The sequence below is a fragment of the Bidens hawaiensis genome, unplaced genomic scaffold, assembly GCF_021521415.1.
Source record: "Bidens hawaiensis isolate Kalapana, Puna unplaced genomic scaffold, B.hawaiensis_p1.1 tig00008656_1, whole genome shotgun sequence".
In the NCBI taxonomy this organism is placed as follows: Eukaryota; Viridiplantae; Streptophyta; class Magnoliopsida; order Asterales; family Asteraceae; genus Bidens; species Bidens hawaiensis.
The window spans coordinates 805863-828076 of NW_027491626.1; the positions used below are offsets into that span (position 1 = coordinate 805863).

Here is a 22214-nt window from a genome sequence, read left to right on the forward strand (position 1 = left end):
AGAACACATTATTCCCGAGTTCCGAGGCAAAAAGGAAAAAGGAGTGGGATACAACAATGTCCCACCCCCGATCCTGAATCAATTTTCAAGCACACCAGGAGCTGTGCCGGATGATGAATCAAATGATTATATACCCGAGGACACAAACCAAATTTCTAAGTCTAAGGGTAAAGAAGTCATTGACCCGGCTCCTGAGTCCAAACAAAATGTTGATGCCACAGACTTAGGTTCTACAACTAAATCGGGCCCACCACCATCTAAGTCAAAGGCAACAACAACAAGAAGTTCTCAGAAGAAAAAGTTTAATCCTAAATCTGAGAAAGTCTATGTGGAACATAGTACCCAGTTTGTAAAGGAGGGTAACGTTAATGAAAAACATAATTTCCCAAAACACCCTCCTAGACAAACTCCACCCCAAAATGTCAAATCCAGGGGGTACTATGATAACAGACAAAACCAGAGTTATTTCTCTCCACCAAGTCAAAGGGGGAGAAACTACTGTTTTTCGTGTGGAGAGGTAGGGCATATAGCAAGATTTTGCTATAAGTACACGGATCCTAAGCAGTACATATCGACTCCGGATCCGAGGTATGTCAAGTCACCTCCTAGGAGGCGATCGACCATTGACATTCAAGGTCAAGAACGGTTTCACACACCGAGGTCGGTTTCTCCTCGGAAACCTCAGCCAACCTCACCACACCAATCCCCAAACCCCTCAGATCCAAGTGTTTCCACTTCGACAAGTGAAACTCAGTCTTCAACCAGCTATCTCAAACATGCTGAGAAGAAGACTGACTTTTGGAAACCTAAGAAAACTAACACTGTTGATAACAACGTCAAATCTGAAAACAGTGTTAATGAGGGTAAATGGATTGAATTGTTCATTCGTGATGAAGATGGAAAACCCAAGACCTTAAGGGCTTGGGTTTCCAATGATATTTAAACCTTTTGTTTTTGTGTGCAGGTTGCTCTATATGATCCAAGATTCAACATGTGGATCATAGACTCAGGAGCTTCCAGGCACATGACTGGAAACATGAATCTCCTTTCAAGTGTCAGACAAATAAAAGGAGGTGCAGTTTCCTTTGCAGGAAATCAAGGAGGTTATATCACGGCCCAAGGAATGGTGTCTAATGGGCGAATTTCGTTTGAGAAAGTAAATTTCATCAAAGAGTTGGAGAACAACCTGTTGTCGATAAGTCAAATCTGCGACAAAGGTTTCAAAGTTATGTTTGACGACCGAGATTGCCACATCTTGCCTAAGGATTTCAACTTTCCTGAAGACAAGGTTTTAATGTCAGCTGCACGCCAGAGTGATCTTTACATTCTGGATATGGCTAAGGCAGGGTCAACGTCTCCAACGGCGACATGTTTCGTGTCCAAGGCATCCGAACGTGATACTGTCTTATGGCATAGACGGATGGGACACATAAATGTCAGGAACATGAACAAGCTTGTGCACCGCAGACTAGTTGAGGGAGTTAATCTGAGAAGTTTTCGTCTCCCTGATTCATGTGTGAAGTGCAAAGCCGGAAAGCAGATAAAAAGGTCCCACAAGTCTAAGAGTTTCCACTCAATTGATATTCCGTTGGAACTCCTTCATATGGATCTTTTTGGCCCAATAAGCGTCAAAAGTATCTCTGGGCACTCATACTGTCTAGTGGTTACTGATGAATATTCTAGATTCTCTTGGGTGTTTTTCTTGAAAGTAAAATCAGAAACGTTTGGGTGTATACAACTGCTGGTTACAACTATTGAGTCTCAATACAATCTGAAGGTTCGAAGAATGCGGTCAGATAACGGTACAGAATTTAAAAATGCGAATGTTGAAAATTTCTGCAAAGAAAAAGGGATCGTTCAGGAGTTCAGTGCCCCATATGTTCCTCAAATGAACGGGGTTGCTGAAAGGAAAAATCGTACGTTAATCGAGACAGCAAGAACAATGTTAGCCGACTCAGTGTTACCTGTTACGTTTTGGAGTGAGGCAATTGCCAACGCCTGTTTCACATTAAATCGGGTAGGCATCGTCAAGCGCCACGGCAAGACAAGTTTCGAGCTTCTTCAACGACGAAGGCCTAACTTAGAGCACCTGGAACCATTCGGGGCTCTTTGCACGTTACTTAAAAGGCAAGTCGATAATAAGTTCGAGGAGAAGATCATCAACGGCTATTTTCTGGGTTACAGCATACCTCTCAAAAGGGTCTTCAACAGAACAACAAAATTAGTTGAAGAATGGTACCATGTCGATGTTCAACGCTACACAGAACCAGCCAAGGGGACAGGAGAAGACTGGTTGTTTGATTATGACAAACTGTTCAAGTCATTCAATCTGTATGAGATTGCTATTCAAATGATGTATGAGGCGCAAAATGCACCTCCTGATGAATCTTTGCAATCTTCAACTCATCCTGGTCCGTCATCATCTTCCTCCACAGAGTCTAGCGATCAAGTTCAAGAATCTTCCGAATCTGAATCTGAAGATGAATCTCCAGCAGATGATGTACAATCGGCACCAACTCAGGTTACGTCACAACCTTCATCGTCAAATCAAGAAGTGCCGAATGCAGATCAGCCTCTAACGTCTACTTCAGAGGCACCACAATCCGCTCCAGTTCCTGAGCCGAACTTAACTAACTTGGAACAAAATGTTGTCGTTTCTGACAATCCGGTTGTTAGGACTGAACGTGATCATCCACAAGACAACATTATAGGGGACATTCAACAGGGTGTCAAAACTCGTCGACAGCTGAATTTTGGTCTCTACACAGAAATGATGGAGTCAGGATTAGTTGCTCTTAATGCCCATGAATGCTTCTTAGCACAAGAAGAACCACACAGCACCACCGATGCGCTGAAAGATCCCAACTGGGTCACAGCCATGCAAGAGGAATTATTGCAGTTTAAAAGACTTGGTGTGTGGAAGCTGGTGGATCTCCCCAAAGGACAGAAGAAAATTGGCACTAAGTGGGTACTAAAATGTAAACGTGATGATCGTGGAGTGATTGTTCGCAACAAAGCCCGCCTGGTGGTCCAAGGGTTTAGGCAAATCGAAGGCCTAGACTACAATGAGGTATATGCTCCGGTTGCTCGTTTGGAGGCAATTCGGATGTTCTTGGCGTATGCATCTTTCAAGAAATTCAAAGTATATCAGATGGACGTCAAGAGTGCCTTTTTGTACGGTCACATCGAAGAGACCGTATATGTGGCACAACCTCCAGGTTTTGAAGACCCATATCACAAGGACAAAGCTTATCTGCTCAATAAGGCTTTGTACGGTCTTCACCAAGCCCCGAGAGCTTGGTATAAAGAACTATCCAAACACCTTCTCAACAACGGGTTTCGAAGGGGAACCATTGACTGCACGTTATTCACAAAAGAAAAAGAAGGAGATCTAATTATGGTACAAGTGTACGTGGACGACATCATCTTCGGGTCCACGAATAAAACACTTTGTAAGGAGTTCGAACAAGTGATGAAAGAAAAATTTGAAATGAGCTCCATGGGTGAGATGAAGTTCTTCTTAGGACTTCAAGTTGATCAAAAAGATTCCGGTATCTTCATTCACCAGACAAAATACGTCAATGACATCTTGAAACGGTTTGAGATGTTGAGTTCTTCTTCACAGAGAACTCCTTTAGAGGTTAATCACGGGATTAATCCTGACGAGAAGGGTGAATTGATCAATCCAACTCACTATAGAGGGATCATCGGATCTCTAATGTACCTGACTGCTTCTCGGCCAGACATAATGTTTGCTACGTGTCTCTGTGCACGTTACCAGTCAAAGCCGAAGGTCTCCCATCTGATTGCAGTCAAAAGAATTTTGCGTTATCTGAAGGGTACTCCTGATTGGGGTCTTTGGTATCCTTATGATGATAACTTTGATCTACATGCGTATAGTGATTCGGACTATGGTGGTTGTAAACTCGATTACAAATCAACAACAGCAGGATGTCAGTTCTTTGGAAGTCGTTTAGTAACGTGGCAATGCAAAAAGCAGACGTCAGTCTCCACTTCAACAGCTGAGGCGGAATATATTGCGGCTGCCAGTTGCTGTTCTCAAGTTATTTGGATTCAGCAACAAATGCGTGACTACGGTATTGAATGCTCTACTACTCCCATATATATTGATAATTCTGCTGCAATTTCAATTACCAAAAATCCGGTTCATTTTAGCAAAACGAAGCACATCGAAATTCGATATCACTTCCTTCGTGACTGCTACGAAAAGAAGTTAATCGATGTGATAAAAATCCCCACTCAGGAACAACGCGCTGATCTCTTCACTAAAGCATTTGATAAACCACGGTTTTTATATTTACTAGAGATCAACGGCGTTAAACGTATATCAGATGATGTTCCTGAAGATATCATTTAAATTGTTTTCATTTTTCTTTTCTTAAAAATTTAAAAAAAAAAAAAAAAAATCCAAAAAGATTTTGTTTTTTATAAATTCTAGGGGGAGAAAAGGTTCAAGAAAAACCAAAAACAATATAAAATACAAAAACCCAAAAACATTAAAAAAATTTTCAAAATTTTGAGAAGTTGATCTTGTTACAAGAAAGGTGATAGTACACAGACGCTATCATACTGAGACATCAAAAAGATTTGCTATTTCTGTACAGCTTATTTTCATTTTTCTTATATTAAATTTTTATACATCACTATCGCTTAAAATTATGTCGGTTACCTCAGTTTGATGGACACATTTTCGGATGTGTTTTGGTCCTTATTTCTACTAGTAGATTATGAGGATAGCCATTAACCAGATGACTGAAAGTGATCGGGGCGGGTTTTGATGGTTTTTATTCTTTCGCTGAAAAATAGTCGGTTATACTTAGTTAGAAGGACACATACTCGTATGTGGTCGGTCCAGTTGATCCATTGGATCTTCAGGATAGCCGTTTACCTGAAGACTTTGACTTGATCGGGGCGAAATAATTTAAACGTTTTTTAAAGACATTCATTTATATTCAGAAAATGAGAAATTGATCCAACCTTGGAAAATGATAGATACACTGATTCTGTGTGCTTAACTAGTGAAGTTATTAGGCTTAAAAGGCTTTAGAACAGTCATTGTGTGTCATGGTAGCTTTTTATGGTGCGTAAAAGTAGATGTGATACAAACTAAATCTACTCGATTTTACGTGGAAACTCCTTAAGAGTTTTGTTTGTCTTCATATATATCTTTCCGAATGATAGGCAGAAAAGCGATTACCCAGTCATACACGAGCCCATAAGTGTTCTGATTCCCGTAAAGATAGTGCATGAAGAAACTGCAGTGATCCAGATTCGGGACTTGCAATTGTTTTACTACTCTGAAGTCTATGTAAAAAAAAAAAAAAAAAAAAAAAAAAAAAAAAAAAAAAAAAAAAAAAAAAAAAAAAAAAAAAAAAAAAAAAAAAAAAAAAAAAAAAAAATGATTCTTTATGAGTTATTGAAACATTCTAGAGTTAATAATGTCAAGACTTCTCAATTATGGAGTAAGAAAGAAAACGGGAAGCAGATGAAGACACTTACAACCTTAATCAGACACTATGGGTCAAAGTCAATTCGGGGTGACTTGGGGAAAGCCAAATACGCTTTGAGAATAGATAGGAGGCATCATAATCTCTGAGTTGTTATTCACTTAAATTTTGAGACATAATTGAACCTAACTCGTATCACAGAAACGATGAAAACCATTTTAAGTTATTTTCATGCTCATAACCTGTTTCTTTATGTCATAATACAGCTCAACACGGATCTATGTGACAGTCACTTAATTAGTATGATTCCTGTTCGGATCTTTCTCACAAAAAGAATATTCATTATGTCTTGTTCAACTTCGTATATTAAAAAAAAAAAAAAAAAAAAAAAAAAAAAAAAAAAAAATCTCAAAAAGTCTCAGTAGATAGTCATATACGTCTGTATGATTTCTTATTATAGATCCTTCTCAACCAAAAATAATGTGTTTTAAATTTTTTTTTTACAGATGTTTATTTCAGTTTGAATATTATAAAAAGAAACAAGACAAAAATTCAAAAACATTTTTATTCTGAATTAATTTTTCTTTAATTTTATTCTGCTTTAATGTCGATGAGAAATCATTGTGACAGGTAGTCTGATCCCTGTCCCTCCCTGTAAATATTTTGATAAAAACCAAAAAAGATTTTATTTCTATTTATTTTTTTTTTCTTTCTCATTTTATCTATTTCTGTTTGTTTGAGAATCGATGAGAAATCATCGTGACAGGTAGTCTGATCCCTGTCTGTTCCTACTAAATGTTTATCCAGTGTGTAGGAATGAAAGAAAACTTCATGCAGGTTGCTAAATGTTCATCTGTGCAACAGGCTGTGCATGAAAGAAAGAATGAAGTGACAAGAAAACCCAAAGATGTTTGAGCCTGATATTTTTCCATTTGTTACTAATGTATTATGATCTATATGTTCTGTAGGAACGAAGCTCTCAGGATTGGAAAATGTCTACGAAAACTAACCAAGTGTCAAAAGTTTATGTTTTCGTGCAGGTTCAAAGGCATCACGATCGATGGACGGGAAATAAGAAATTTAAAAATTTATTTTTCAAATGTTTTCCCTCATTCGATCGAATAGGTTGCTATTCGAACGAATAACTCGATCGAATGAACAAATTCGATCTAATCAGTGGTTGAGGAATGTAAACAGTTGCGAAGAGACTCATTCGACCGAATAAGAATCTCATTCGATCGAATGGTCCAAACGAACAAGTCCGTTCGATCGAATAAGTCCAAAAATAGTATAAATATTCAAACTCATTCGATCGATCAGTTTTATTCGAAATATTTTACGGATTTTTGCTCTCAAATTGATTTTCCTCAAACCCTCTTTTTGATCCGATCATATTATTCGATTTTTCACGTAGATCACGAAAATGTAAGTTTTACTTGTTTTTAACCGTGTTTTGATCGAGTTCTTGATCGTTTAAGTTTTCCGGGTTCGGTGTTCTTCGTTTCTGGGTTTCTGTTTGAATGAGTCGAACCAGTCCATTCGATCGAACGAGTTTCTTATTCGATCGAATGTGACTTATTCGACCACTAGTTCGATCGAATCAGAAGTCAACGATAAGATCTATCTCATTCGATTGTCTGTGATCGAACCAGATCTCATTCGATCGAATGAATAGCTCAACCGATCGAATGTGTTACTCGTTCGATCGAACTAGTCCAGAAAATTTGAAAAGTTTAAACGCATTCAGTCGTTTCAATATCTGTTCGTTCTAACACGTTTAAGTTTACAGATTCAATGGCTGAAGTTGCAGTAGTGGTTGCCCCGTACAAAACGTCCATCAAGCACAACATCGTGGCTTTTCTAGACGAAAAGTCGAGCCACGGGAAAGACTTTGCAACGGTGATAAAGTTTCTGAAGAGGTCGAGGATCTCTGGACCCATCTCTAGGATTATTGAGCCTATCATGTCTATCCAACAAGAGTTTTGGAGGAATGCCACGCACGACAAAACAGTCGTGCCGTCGGTTATTCGCTCCACCGTTAGAGGGCATGCAATTGTTATATCTGCCCAGGTCATTCGAGAAGTCTGTGGATTTGAAGATGATGAATCAGACCCGACCTCCCTACATCCTGCTGCAACAAGAGGATGTTTCGCACGTATGAAGTATGACGGCGACCTCAATGCCGGTCTGCTTCATAAGGCCAACTTGTGCCCCGAGTTCAAATATTTGGCACACGTTGTGATGCACTGCTTGGGCCCTCAACGAACCAGCTTTGACAAGCTGAGGGAAAGCATGCAGTTCACTGTAGCTGCTTTGGTGATGAACCGACCATACAACTTCTCTCAGATGACTTTCGGTCATATGGTCGAGAACATCACGTTGAAGCAAGGGAAAAGTGAGAAGTTTCTACAGTTCCCACGGTTCGTGCAAATGATTGTCGATACTCAAGCACCAGGGTTACTGAAAGAAAACGAAGGTGATGTGGTGAAACTGGACCACATGAAAAATGAGACTCTCAACCGTCTCAAATCTTACAAGGAACGTCCAACCAGGCCACCAATCAAAAGATGCTTCGGGCATTTGGTGAATCCGTCTTACAGGGCCCCTCCTAAAAGGAAATGGAGAAATGATACCAGTGACTCAGACGTCGAAAACTTACCTTTGCAGGAATCAAGCGACGACTCTGACACTGAGGAGGTGGCGGTCCCTGAAGATACAAGGACCGAAGCTGAAAAGGAGGCTGATTCGTTTCTAAATGAAGAAGAGTTGGAAACTGGTGAGGAAGTCAGAGCCGTGGAAAATCCGGCCGACATAGATGTAGGAGAAGAAAGGCCTGCAAAGAGGCAAAAGAAGAAGGTTACTCGGAAGTATCGAAGCTTATTTCCCGATCAACCGCGTCCCTCAATGTTACCATCCGTCGGGACTTCTGCTGCTCCTCCTGCTCAACCAGCACAGCCACCAACACCGCAGTCAGCTCAACAACCTATTCCTCAAGCTCAACCTGAAATGGCCATACCTCAAAAGGTTGCATCCGAACTTGCTGATTTGCACAAGGCGATGATGAAGATGTTACTGTTCAAGGCAGAGCAAGAAGAACAGAATCGGCTCAGAGATGAGCAGATTGCTAAACTTCAAGCTGAGAACGAAATGCTCAGGCTTGAAAATAGTCAGTTAAATGCTACTGTCGCTGAACAGGGATCTTCGATCAATGAACAAGGTTCTTTGATCACCGAGCTGAGAGAGTCAAATCTACGCCTTGAAGCAAGAGTGACTGAGCTGAAGGGTGATGTTCTTCGTCTGGAAGGTCCAACCAATGTCGATGTGGACACAGACGAACTGGACTCTTCTGATGATGGAGGTGAAGGTAGTTAAGAGTATTTTGAGTGAATGTAGTAAGGACTTAAATGTTAAATCTTTTCAATTAATGATTTGTTTGTAAACCTAGTTTCATATGTAATGATATTGTATTTAATGTTTATGATATTACATATGTTTACTTAAATTTGTTGTTACTTTGTGTTGTGATTATTAATCAAGCAGGTGATGCTGATACATCAAATGTCCAACCGCTGCAGTCAAAAACAGCAGCGGAGTTTTTCACGTATCTCTTGGACAACCCAGATGAACAGCAAATCTTCTCAAGTGGAGACTTGGAAGAAGGTGAGATTTCGCACAACTTCACGGAAGAAGAGCTAGAGCAAATGTTCGAGTTTTCAAACGAAGAAACAGGCAAAGTTCTGGCCTTGCCTTCAACAGAATCCACATCTGCTGCAGCTGCTTCAACCGACTCACCATCACCGACGGCCGCTGATCCGACACAAGTCGATCCTCCTCACTTCGAAGATGTCGAAATAGAAGACTTGACAAGGGAAGAATATCCTGAGTACTACACGTCGCAAACTGACGATATTCCCAACTCATCAAGCTTCTTTCAAAACGTAAACGAGGAGGAAGTGCAGAAGAAGGCTGACGAAAGGTCAAATGCTATGAAACAGCCGTCTGAAGCCGATCAAGCCGAATTTAAAGACAAAACAGAAGAATGCAAGAAAGCGTTCAATGCTATTCTTGAAAAGATCAGGTCTAAACGCCAAGCGAAACCGACCATTCCTCACACAAAGTCATATGATACTAAGGGTCGGAGAACCTCTGGAGAAATCCTAGCTTGGGCGTGTCTGAAAGACCTGAACTGCGTAGCTGTCAAAAGGGAAAAGGGGGTTGAGTACTATCAACGAATCACAGACTTGAAGACTCTTCCAACTTACGATCTTAATCGTCTTAATTTCCTGGACATGCTATACGCAAGCTCATCTCCATTCGCATCGTACTATCAGAGTGTATTACGAAAGGAATACAACTCAAAATGGAGATTGATTACACCGCAAAGGCCAAAGCGTTATACAAGTAAAAAGGAGATCGATCCGATCACCAACAGGCCAAAGATTGTTTTGAAGTACATGCCACCACTCACGATGAAGAAGATTCCTCTAAGAAAGATGAAGCAGGACTTCTACAAAGCGTTCAGGCATTGGTACTATGACGGAAGACTGCATGAAGCAGTCATCGTGCTCAACGACAATGGAAATTGGAGCACAATTCGTATCTTTGATCCTATGTGGCTCACAAACTTGTCACGGGAGGACGTCTACACGCTGTACAAGACAGAGATTCTCTACGCCCCCGAAGACATGGAGCAAGCTTTAACGTATAGAAATGTCATTAGGATCTGCTTTGCCTATGACATACATGCAGGATCAAATTGGAAAGAGCAACAGAAGAAGTATGCACAAGAGACTGAAGCTTAATTGTCATGTTTATTTTGTTTCTTGTTGTAATGAAAGGTTTAATCTTCTGGTTGTAATTGTTTTTGAGTTGAATGTAATTTGTTTTGGAACATTGTGATAGATTGTGCGTAAATGTTTATCTAAAGTTTCAATTGACAGCTTCTCAGGATATGCGGAACCTATGGTAAGTCTGACTGACTGGACCATTTGATCCTGAGAGAACTTCATGATGAAAGGAGTTCGTGGATGCAACATGCGCACCATTAGCTTTGAGAAAAGAGAGAGTGAGATAACTCCAAGGGGGAGTTACGATCGAGCAAGAGAACTCGATTGATTGTAAGTAAATAGAACTGGCTCCAAGGGGGAGTTTGTTAGGACATGAAATGTCATGTGTATGTCCCCAGTTCTATCAGGATGGTTCGATATGAAGATAACGATCGTGAAACTAAGTTAACGGACTGAAAATGTCAAAAGAAACTGATTCGATCGAATCAGTGACTGATTCGATCGAACCAGGTCTCGTTCGATCGAATGAGAGACTCATTCGATCGAACCAGTTTTCGATATATAAACGAAACTTAGGAAATTTCACAACGGAGCACACATTCTACACACAGTCACGAACCACCACTCTGCTGAAATACTCTCTGCCCGTTCTTCACGTGTCGGTCCTTTCCTCCGTCCCTAGGTGTCAAACCGTCTTAGGAATCGTTACCGCGCGTTGTTGATCACCACCGAATCGCCGTGTTAGAGGATTCCGCACTCTAACACGTTGCCCCGTGAATCGTTGGGAAACCGTGTCCCGCACCGGTCCGACAAAAAGGGTCGGTCTTAATTGAAGGAAAAACGGGGGAGCAACGTTTGTTGACTGATGTCTACTACATCCCGAGCCTACAGTGCAATATCATAAGTCTTGGTCAAGCAACGGAAGGTGGATGCGAGATTCACATGAAGCATGATTTGCTAACCATGAAAGATGATACAGGTAAGCTTTTGATGAAGGTGACAAGGACCAAGAATCGATTGTACAAGATCAATCTCAAGATAACAAGTCCCGGTAAACGAGCTATCATTGTAATGAAGAATTTTGCAGGTAGGGATATTCAAAGTATTGGACTAAAAGAAGACAAGCCGGTTACGAGTCAGATTCCAGTTAAAGATCCAAGTTCCAAAATTCAAAGTCCAAAGAAGAGTGTTCAAGAAACTAAACGCGTGGTCAAGAAAGTGATTCAAGCCCAAGGGAAGGCGTGTGATGATCAAACGAAGCAAGTGTGTCTTCTAGCCAAGTGGAGCCGAAAGAACATTGCAAGAGATCATGAAAATCCTCGGGAGAATCAAGAGAAGAGTGACAAGCGTGAAGTTGAAGACCCGCCAATTTCGAGTAGGAAATTAGGGGGTGAGTCGGGTGACTCGGGTACAACAATTGAGGGGGTGATTGTTGGGTCAATTGTTGTTTGCCCCAAGTGTAAGGCCCGACCCAAGAAATAGGCTTTATTATATCTGGTAATGTCTTGGCTAACAAGTTAGGGTTAGTCTATATAAACCGAGTTATGGTTAGACATTAGAATAAGGTGAGTTGGTATAACCGAGTTAGGGTTTATCAAGAGTCAAACCGTGTTAGGGTTTGAGGGTTTTGTAATTAGTTTTTATAGTGATATTTTCTGATTAATATAAACGCGAGTTATTCGTTTAGTTTGTGTGTTGATTATCGATACGGGACTTGAATATTTACAATACCTAGACCTCAATTTAAGAATAAATGGATAAAAAAAGAAGTCTCCGGGACCTCTACATTCACTCTCTCGCTGAAGTTCCAGTACCACCATCATCACCCGAACTCATGAAGATTACCAATCTAATATCCCGCAACCGCCGAAGATTATCATAACTCCATAGGGATTAGTTACATGACTTGGTATTTCCATTGCTACTAAGGAATATCTCTCATGTAGCCACCAAATGACCTAGTAACAAACAGTAAAATGAGCATATAATCAAACAAAAAAAACGCACCTAGTTTGTCTGCAAAGCCCCATAGAACTTTAAACACACCGAGTTCGAGCTCTTTTTAAGTTAAAGGTGCCAGACTTGAACCAAACTACCATGACTCCATGGGCCATCTGTAAACCTTTTAAACTGTATCAAGGGTGGCAAATTCAACATGTTCATAACCTGCAAAATAACCATCTCCACAATAGCAGCAAAATAATTTAGAAGATACAACGGAATTAAATGAACAGGTCAAAATTCAAACTCACTCAAAGTGACAAACTAGAAGGTGGGGTTTTGTTGGATTTTAATAAAGCACACATGGACATGATAAACACAGGTGTACAAAATCCATATTGTGACTGGCGCGGGACGACTTGCTAATGATTCCTAAACCAGATGCAAACCGAATTCCCGACTCCTATTCCTTCCATTAAGATTACATGCATTCATGATTCCTTCAACAGAACATTATGGAGCCAAGAAATCATTGATTGCATAGTGCGTTAAAAAAATGATAAAACGAAAAGGTACTAAAAACAATTGATGATAAAAAAAAATTAAGTGATTAGAGGTATAAACAAAGAGACTGATATGCATTTCTTGGAATTTTGGTCAAAGTAAGATACCATGACAGTGAAAGCCCCAAAACCTCCTTCACAATAAATCTGCATTTTAAGTAAATATCCAAAATTTAATAGAACCCACATTCAAAGCCCTGCACAGACCCCCTCTTTGATCCATGATTTCACAAACTGCTTGTCGATGTATCAGGCGAAACAGACAAAACCACATTTACTACAAACCATATCCAAAGCCACGTGAATACTTGTTTCAAACAGAAAAAACATCAATCAAAACGGGTCATCTCACATTTATCTGTTTTTGTTTAAAGAAATAATGAATTTTCATTAGAAAAAAAAAATCAACTTACCAAAGTAATTACTTGGTGACGATTGAAACTGTCACCGATGAACAAAACCACATTTGCATGTCCGCATTTTGTTGAAACTGATGGATGGTTTAGGCCATAAATAAAATTGCCCCTTAGGTAGATCAGAGAACATGTATCTATTCGCTAACACCCTGTTTTTGAGTTTTTTTAAAGGATGGAAAGGAAAGAAAAACTAAGGATAGTTAAAAAATGAGTGTTCTTGAGTTTTTTTTAGGATGGAAAGGAAATGAGTAGGAGAAGTTAGAAGAGATTTAATTTATATCTTTTCCCAATAAATTATCCTCTCAAAAATGAGATGATTACTAAGGATAACATAGTTATCCTTTCCTTTCCTCTAATTTCCTTCCAACTCAAAAACACACATAATTAAAAAAAAAATTCTTCCCTTCCCTTCCCTTTCTTATTCTTCCATCTCCTTTCCTTTTCTTTCCTTGATTAAAAACTCAAGAACAAGGCATAAGTGCTAACCGCCGCTGCCTAGGGTTTCAAAAATGGAAGCCGGCAACAGTCGTAATCTAATCTGAGTTCAGATGGCAGACAACATCACCGTCTTAATTTGGCCACTGCCATATAAAACCAAATGTCAAGGGTATCCGACACGCCGTCATCTATGGTTCAAAAATGGAACCCGAAAACAAACGAATCGAAGTCCTAAATGAAACTTCTAAGAAGGTAAAATATCCAAACAAAATGAAGTGCCATATGTCTTAAAATTCATTATAAAGTAGCTAAAATATCAAAACAAATTAAACTGCCTTCAAACAAAATCGCCTCTCTAATTAATAGTGTCAATATAAGTAAAAAAAATTGCCTTCTAACGATGTCAATACTGTAAAAACCCATAAACCTTTACTTAACCGTCACAATCTTCACTATAGATTCGGTCCCAATACGATGCAAAGCCACAACCGCATCACCAATCTCACACAACCCTTTCTCCTTAGCATGCTTCAACGCAAACTCGATCGCCTCTTCAGTCAACTCGTCACACAAAGCTCGAGTCGAACCCGCAATCAGAACCGGGACCAAACCCCTATGTATCAACCCATGCCGAGCCGGTGACTCATCACTACACGACCAATCAAATGAGTCCGTCTCTATTTCCGGGACCACCACCGACAATATCGGCATCCCGGGTCGATACTTAGCCACAAGTTTCGCGGTGGTCCCACCACGAGTCAAAACCAATATCATGCTCGCCTTGGATGAGATTGCGGTACGGACCGCGGAAGAGGCTAGGCTCTCCAACGGGCTCATTGGCAGGGGAACATTTGCGGCTATACGCTTAAATGCGGTTTTGTAGTCGATAGAGTTTTCGGCTTCAATGCATATTTTGGCCATGGTTTGGACGGCAAGCTCCGGGTAGGCCCCGGCTGCGGTTTCACCACTAAGCATGACACAGTCGGTGCCATCGAGGACAGCGTTTGCGACATCAGTGGCTTCGGCTCGGGTGGGGCGAGGGGACTTGATCATGGACTCGAGCATTTGGGTGGCGGTCACAACCGGTTTACCTTGTAGGTTGCATTTGTGGATCATGACTTTTTGGGCTAAGAATATTTTCTCGATGGGTATCTCCATACCGAGGTCACCACGAGCCACCATGAACGCGTCTGAGTTGGCCAGGATTTCATCAAAGTTGGCTACTTCTTCTTGATTCTCAACCTGTACAATATTTATTATAAGTTAGAATTAATATAAAGTTGCAGTTTATTAATTTCTTTTTATGTTCAACACCAATACACACCTTAGACATGAGAAGGATGCTCTTGGCATGTTCTCCCAACAACTTTCGAACCTCAATAAGATCCGAGCCTTTTCTAACAAAGCAATCATATCAATCTTATTAGGAACACCCCACTTGATAATATCCTCTTTGTCTTTTTCGGTCAATGTCGGGAGATCCACAACCACTCCCGGGAGATTAACGTTTTTGCGTTCACCGAGAACCGCAGTGTTATCGCACCGACAACGAACCAACCCGTTTTCAGTGTCACAAGACAAGACAGTGAACGAGATGGTCCCGTCTGAACATAGGATGACACTTTGTGGTTTTACATCATAAGCTAACTTCTTGTAACTCATGCAGATTGTTTTGTTGTCACGTTTAAGACTATAATCTGTTGAGATGGTGATTTCTTGACCTTGTACTAGTTGGACCGGCTTGTTATCTTTTAGAAAACCGGTTCGAATCTCGGGACCCTAAAGTAAAACAAACAAAATTAGTAATAGCACAAAATAAAAATATAGTACATCTTTAATCCAGTAGTTTTTATTACAAAATAACAAACACATTAAATTAAGACCGGTAAAACAAGATCAAAATTCCTTATCGTTGTAAGAAAACTATAATCGAGAATGGGTTCGATATAATGGTTTGTATCATTCTAATTCGATACAAAACCTACAGGCTGGTTTTACTTCACTATTATAAAGTGCATAAAACAACATTAATGTTTCTAACAATTTATAATAAGCAACAAACAATTAAAACTAATTCAACTAACGGAGAACAAAAACTTACTTTGGTATCAAGCATAACCGCACAAAGAATTCCAGTATTGTCCATGGCGGTCCGGAGATTATCAAGCGTCTCCTGATGATACTCGAACGACCCATGCGAGAAGTTAAACCGAGCAACATTCATCCCCGCCTTCAAAAGCTTCTCAACCATCTCAACCGACCTAGAAGCCGGTCCCAAAGCGCACACGATTTTCGTCTTCGGCCTCTTCATGCCGTGGAGTTGCAAGCTAAGATCAAGCTTCATGTGCTCCATTAGATTTCTGAGCAATTGGACGGTGGTTGTGAAGAAACGTGGATCGGCTCACTGGTAGACGATCAACTTTCCTCGGGTATGAGTATGCTATTTCACCGATGGTTCTCCGGAGTATGAGTTCTTCCACCTACAAAACGAGCAGCACCGTGAACTTACCCCTCAGAAAGGGACAGAGGGGTCCTCTTTGGGGTAACCCTCCGGTGTGAGAATAAGAGATTGTAGGAGAAGATAATAATAATCTGAGAGTGAGTAAGGAATTGGAATGTATTTTCTTGCTTACCTCCCCTTGTGGAGGTGGTGTGGTATTTTTAGTGTTAGGGTTTCCAATGATTGGGCTCAGATCTCATTAGGGCCTTTTTGGCCTCCTCCTATTGCTTTGCGCCACGTGTCCTTAGGACACCTGGTGCTTTTTCATTGATTATTCTCTGACCCAGGCATTTTACCTGACCCATGTGCAATCACGTGGTAGCACATGGGTTTTGCTGAGTTGTCCACCTTTCATTGGCAGCTGTCAACATCAGCATATTCTTATTCCTTAAAGGATACCTTTTGGAAGGTTGTCTGACGAGCACAATCAAGGTTGTACTTATCCTGATTTGGATAAGGACGAGGTTGATTATGTGCACGTGTGATATGCGCCTATCCTGAGGATGCGCGAAGTCTTCTCTTTATTCTCACGCGCAGATGTTTCATGCGCAGATGTGATATGCGCAAGCATATGTAATATGCGCCACGCGCAGATGTGATATGCGTGAGCATATATGATGCGTGAGCATGCGATATGCGCCACGCGCAGATGCGCCACGCGCAGATGTGATATGCATGAGCATATATGGTGCGCGAGCATGTGATACGCGTGAGCATATGTGATATGCGCCGTGCGCATAGGTTTTGGCTTTGTGCCTTCATGATATCTTGATTTCAAGCCTCTTGTCTATATCTTGTGGGTTGACCCGCCCCGCTCGATGTTAAGGCGGGTACATACCTCTTCAAGCCCCCCCAGTCTAATGTGTGTCTTGTCTCGCGCGAGCGAAGTAAGATAGATATTAGACTTAATAGTTCTCTTTTAATAGGGTTTTGTCTTTTCCTTTTTTATTTCTCATCGTTGCGCGAAATTTTATCCTTGTGGTTGAAATGAATCGTCCATGTACGTGGTTGGTTGGTGCTGACATGCGTCAGAGATGGAGACATGTGTCAGACTTTTCGTGTGCTCGAGGTGCTACAGTTGCCTTTCATGTCCCCTCACACAGTGTCAGGAACACGTGTCGCGCTCGCGTTGGCCTGCACCTGCGAGTGGGGGCGCGTGAACTCTGATCAGTACCTGTTTCATTCCCTTTTATGTCCCCTCACACAGTGTCAGAAACACGTGTCGCGCTCGCGTTGGCCTGCACCTGCGAGTGGGGGCGCGTGAGCTCTGATCAGTACCTGTTTCTCTCTCTCCTGGGCCTATAAAAGCAAGCCTTTTGAGTTGTTATTCTTCATCTTCATTGTTATTTCAGAGCTTTTTCTTTCCTTCCATTTTTATTCCGATTAAGAGCTTGTCTTTTGCTTCCAGATTTCCGCTCTTGAAGTAACCTCTGTTTGATTTCACAGTTGTATGTCTGATAACCCAGACACCACAATCTCCCCAAGCAAACGCCGTGTAAAATCATTAGTCATGTCCACTTTGAAGAAGACCGGCAAGGGGAAACGGGCTGCTGAGGCCTCGTCGGAGGAGGTGGGGAAGGGCAAGACAGTAAAGAGGTGGGATGAGATTCCCTGTAAATTGAGACAGTCTGATTTTGACAGTCTCATCGCCTCTCAGGGTTTTCTCCCTGAATATGGTTGTATGCTTCCGGCGGCCGGGCAAACGGCGGCAGATCCGCCCACCGGCTATATCTCCTTATATTGACATTTTTTCACTCACTGCAACCTTCGTCTCCCGATGACAAGGTTTATGGGTGCGCTGCTTAAATTTCATGGGATTCACATATCCCAAGTCCATCCTTTTGGACTTGTGCGCATGACTCATTTTGAGTTCATGTGCAAAGCTCAGCGCAAGGAGCCAACCCCTCGGCGCTTTCAATTTTTTTATAAGCCAAAAATCCAAGATTCTTGGTTCTCATTCGTTCCTCGCAGTCAGAAGGTCAAGTGCTGCAGTGTTTCCTTCAAGAGCCTTCATGACTGGTCTGAGAAATTTTTCTATATTAAGGCTGGTGTGATTCCCATCCGCATGACCATGCGCGCGATCACTTCTGCGCCCGCGGATGTGAATGTTCTTAAGAACCCAACTGGCGCATGGGTTAATAAGTTGACTGCTGAACCATCCCCCGCCAAGAATATTTGCGAGGAAGCGCTGGTGGGGGTTGGCATGAGCGGGAGGTGGGCCGACAGCGCGACTGAGCCTGTTATCCAAGTTGATGGATTATGTGTGTTATTAGCTCATTGCATTATTTCTGCGTGAATATAATTCGTTTTGCTGATATCATTTGTCTTGTTTTATGCAGTAAGCAAGGAGTACGTCCACGCCGCCTATGATGAGCATATGGAGGGTGGCTCTGTCGCGCTGGGCGCTGGGGAAGTTGGCTTCCCCGATCACTTCGCTGATATGTTCATCCCTGTTGATTTGGGATTTTGCTTTGACAGCGATGCGCCTGGTAGGCCTTTGTACTTATGCTTATGCCTTTAGAATACCAAATTTGGTTAACATTTCTGTTGCACGTATTGTAGATGCGCTTGAGAACTATGAGCTGGAGCTCGCGGAAGAAGAGGTGGAGGAGGAAGCTGAGGTGCCACAACTCAAGCGTAAAGCTAAAGGGAAAACTGGCGCAGGGGCCAGTAAAAAACAGAAGAAAAATGATGCCCCTGTTGCTCAGGATCCTCCTACTCAGGCGAAGGGACTTAAGAAAACCAAGGGGTTTACCTCAAAGGTTTCCTTGTCTTCTTTGCCTCAAGGTGTGGGCAGTCCTCCTGTCCACACGAGGTATGGTGCCGCCACCTCCTCTCTTCGCGCGGCGGAAAAGGGAAGCGGCGCTGCGCCTGCTGTTTCCTCTTCAACAGGTATACTTTGTTTATACTTTATGGTTTTATGAGCGTGATTCCGATAGAGTTATTAATGAATCTTTGCTCACTCAAATGTTTGTAGAGCCGGCGACCTTGGAGGATCAACCTCAGGCGCAACAAGGTACCGAGGCTGCGGCGAAGGTTGCTTTGAAGTCCCCTGTTTTGCCCTCAAAAAGGGGGAAAATGGACTTCATGGCGATGTTTAACTCGCGAACGGCGGTGCGCCAAGGTATATATTGCGCTTTTATTTTCTGACTTTTTTCTTTTTAGATCAAGTCTTGAATCATTTCTCTTTGTTGGTTTTTTCGTAGGCATTATAGCTGGCACACAAGCTGCAGGCGGCACTGCTGGCGCTGGCGCCAGCGCCGTTGGTTCTGCTCCTGCTCCTGCAAGCACTGAATCTCCCCTCATTGGGATTACTAAGGAGCAGGAGGCTATTTTACGCGCTGATCTCGCGGCGTCGAGACCTCCCTCACCTCCTCCTGCGCGCAGCCCTCCTCGCGAGACTGGTTTTGATTTTTCCAGGTCGCAGGAGAAAAGGCCTGTTACAGAGGAAGATGAGGAGGCCCATTTTGAAGACTCCGATGGCGGCCGCGCAAGCCCTGTAGCGCCACGAGATTTCGTGGCGCAGTCTTCTCATGGGGCTGGCGCTGACTTTTCTGCTTGCTCCCCGCAGGTATAAGTTCGTTTTGCTCCGCTGCGCGGACTTCCATATTAGTGTTTAGATGACTAGAACGTTGCTTTGTGTTTGCAGGAAGCCGATCACATATACCGCCCGAGATGGAATATTACTGAGGATAGCTCATTTCAGTCCATGGGGGTGTGTGAAGACTTCTGGGCTCACTCCGTGCCTCCAGCTGAAAGGAGGTTTCAGGAGGAGCGCGCCCGCGTGGACTTGCTCAACGACCATCTTTTCGCTGGGTCAGCGTTCTTTGCTGCCTCCCAAGAGCTTCGCTATGATTATGTAAAGGTGCGTGATGCTCTTGCGGAGGCCAAGCAAGAGGCTAAGGTATCTGCTTGGAATCTTTCTGACGCTCGAGAGAGAGCTGAGAAACTCCAAGCAAAACTCAGCGAGAACCGAGCAAGTGCCAACGCTGCCTTCGTGAAGCGCGGGCATGAGCTGCAGGCTGCGCGGGAGAAGCTGCAGGCAGCAGAGGCGGACGCGGCCAAGTATGCGCGGCGAGTGCGCGACTTGGAGCTGGATGCAGAGGCGCGTGACCAAGCGCTTGTGCAGTCTATCACTGACAAATCTTCATTAGAGAGTGAGGTTGCGCGCCTGAAGAAGGAGCTTGAGGCCGCGCGGGCAGAGAATGATGAAGCCCTGGCGACGGCAGCGTCTAGCCAAGAAGCGCTCGATGCTGCGCGAGCGGAAAGGAAAGAGGCCTTGGCGGCAGCAGCGTCCGACAGAGAGGAGCTGAAGAAGACCAAGGAAACTGTTGAGTTGTTAAACTCTCAGATTCCTGCTCTTGAGACGTCTGTTTCTTCCCTTGCGCAGGATCGCCAATGGCTAGTCTCACAGGGTGACTCGTTGCGCTTATGCGATGAAATACTCAGACGAGTTTCAGACCCTTGTGATGGATTGCAACGCTGCCTCACGCTTGGTGGGTCGAGCTGAAGGGTTTAAGGATGGCTGTGAATATAGCATGCTGAAGAAGAACCCATCCGACTACCCTTATCAGCTCGACGTTGTCTGCGCGGACATGGCCGAGGTGGGGGAGAAGTATTTGAATACTCCCATTCCCATCCTTGAGCAGGTATTTTAACCTTAATGAGTTTACCTTGACTTATTTTCCTAGTCTTTTTGTACTCACACTTTTCCTTATGCTTTGCAGATAGCCTTGCTTGCTGATCAGCCCGATCTCGGCGCTCTAAAGAAATTACTTGACGAGTGTGAAGGGGCTGGTGGCGGCGATGATGGCGCGGGCAATGCTGCCTCTGCTAGCGGCTCTGGCGTGGCCAAAGGACCGCTCCTGACACTATTGTGATAGAAGACGACTCCATTCAAGACGAACAGCTTGACTATGGCAAGTTTGGAGATGACGAGGAGCGGGCTGCGCCAGATGCTGAGGGAGGTAATGATGAGGGCGATGAAGAGGCTGACGTCAACATAGAGACTTGAGAAGCCCTTCATGTTTTTTTTTTTTTATTTGCAGTTTGTATCTCATCATTTTGTAAATTTGTAACCTTCTATGTTTTGGAATGAAATTTTGTTTTTTCCTTATTCGCATCTTGCGCATTCCCCATTCATCTCTTTATATTGCATGTTTGCTTGTTGAATATAAGATATGCTTGCACGTTGAAATAAGAACAAGGTTGTAAGGAAATTATTTTACTTAATCCTTGTCATATTTAAGTGATTTTGCAATATCCTGACTATGTTGACACGTGCCTTGGCGTTTCATTATTCCTCTTTTGCGCGACGTTATCGCGCATTTATTATTGGGAATTATGAGTTTTTTAGCCTTTACGTGTCAGTATGTGTTACTCTGATATCCATTACAATTCCATGCGCGACCTCGACCTGAGACCTTAACAACTATGTTTTGGCATGTGCTTTGCCTTAGTTGTGCTTAGGTATTTTTATAGTCTAGCTGCGCAGCATGTAGGATGGATCTTGTGAGTGATTTGAGCTAAGGCTCGTATTATTGGGCTAAGGCCCTGAGCTAAGGCTCATATTATTGGGCTAAGGCCCTGACGTTTTAGAGTTAAAACTCGTTAACGCGTTTGAGCTTGAAGCTCGCGCATGTATGTTTTACTTCGTTTTATTTTTGTTTTGATGTCAATACAATGTTGTCATATTGCTCAAAATTAATAAAGGGAAGTGTGAAACATGTATGCAAAAGGTAATAGAACACACATTAAGAGAAGATAGCGCGTATCATTATTCATAATGGCTTAAAAAGCCTTGATTACAAATTTGACAATTTTTACATGAAACATTTTCTAAGCTGTGCTGCGTTCCATGCGCGCGGGATCTTCTTTCCATTCAAATCTTTTAAAGCGTATGCGCCTTTTCCCAATTCTTCTGAGACTTGATAAGGTCCCTCCCAATTGGGGGACATCTTTCCCGGGGGTATCGCGCGGCTAGCTTCATTGTTTCGAAGGACAAAATCATTCTTCTTGAAGTGACATTCTTCCACGCGCTGATTGTAATACTTTTCAAGTTTTTTCTTGTATTTGGCTTCACTGATGATAGCCGCTTCTCT

General features: G+C 42.4%; 1 pseudogene across 1 annotated transcript; it reads right to left on the bottom strand.

Moving 5' to 3' along the window:
• Positions 1-14042: 14042 nt before the first annotated feature.
• LOC143529747 (pyruvate kinase, cytosolic isozyme-like) lies at positions 14043-15966 on the bottom strand (annotated as a pseudogene). Its single transcript, XR_013134717.1, has 3 exons — positions 15715-15966; positions 14938-15392; positions 14043-14855 (listed from the first exon to the last, which is right to left on the bottom strand). The product of XR_013134717.1 is annotated as a pyruvate kinase, cytosolic isozyme-like (transcript).
• Between the last annotated feature and the right edge of the window lie 6248 nt (positions 15967-22214).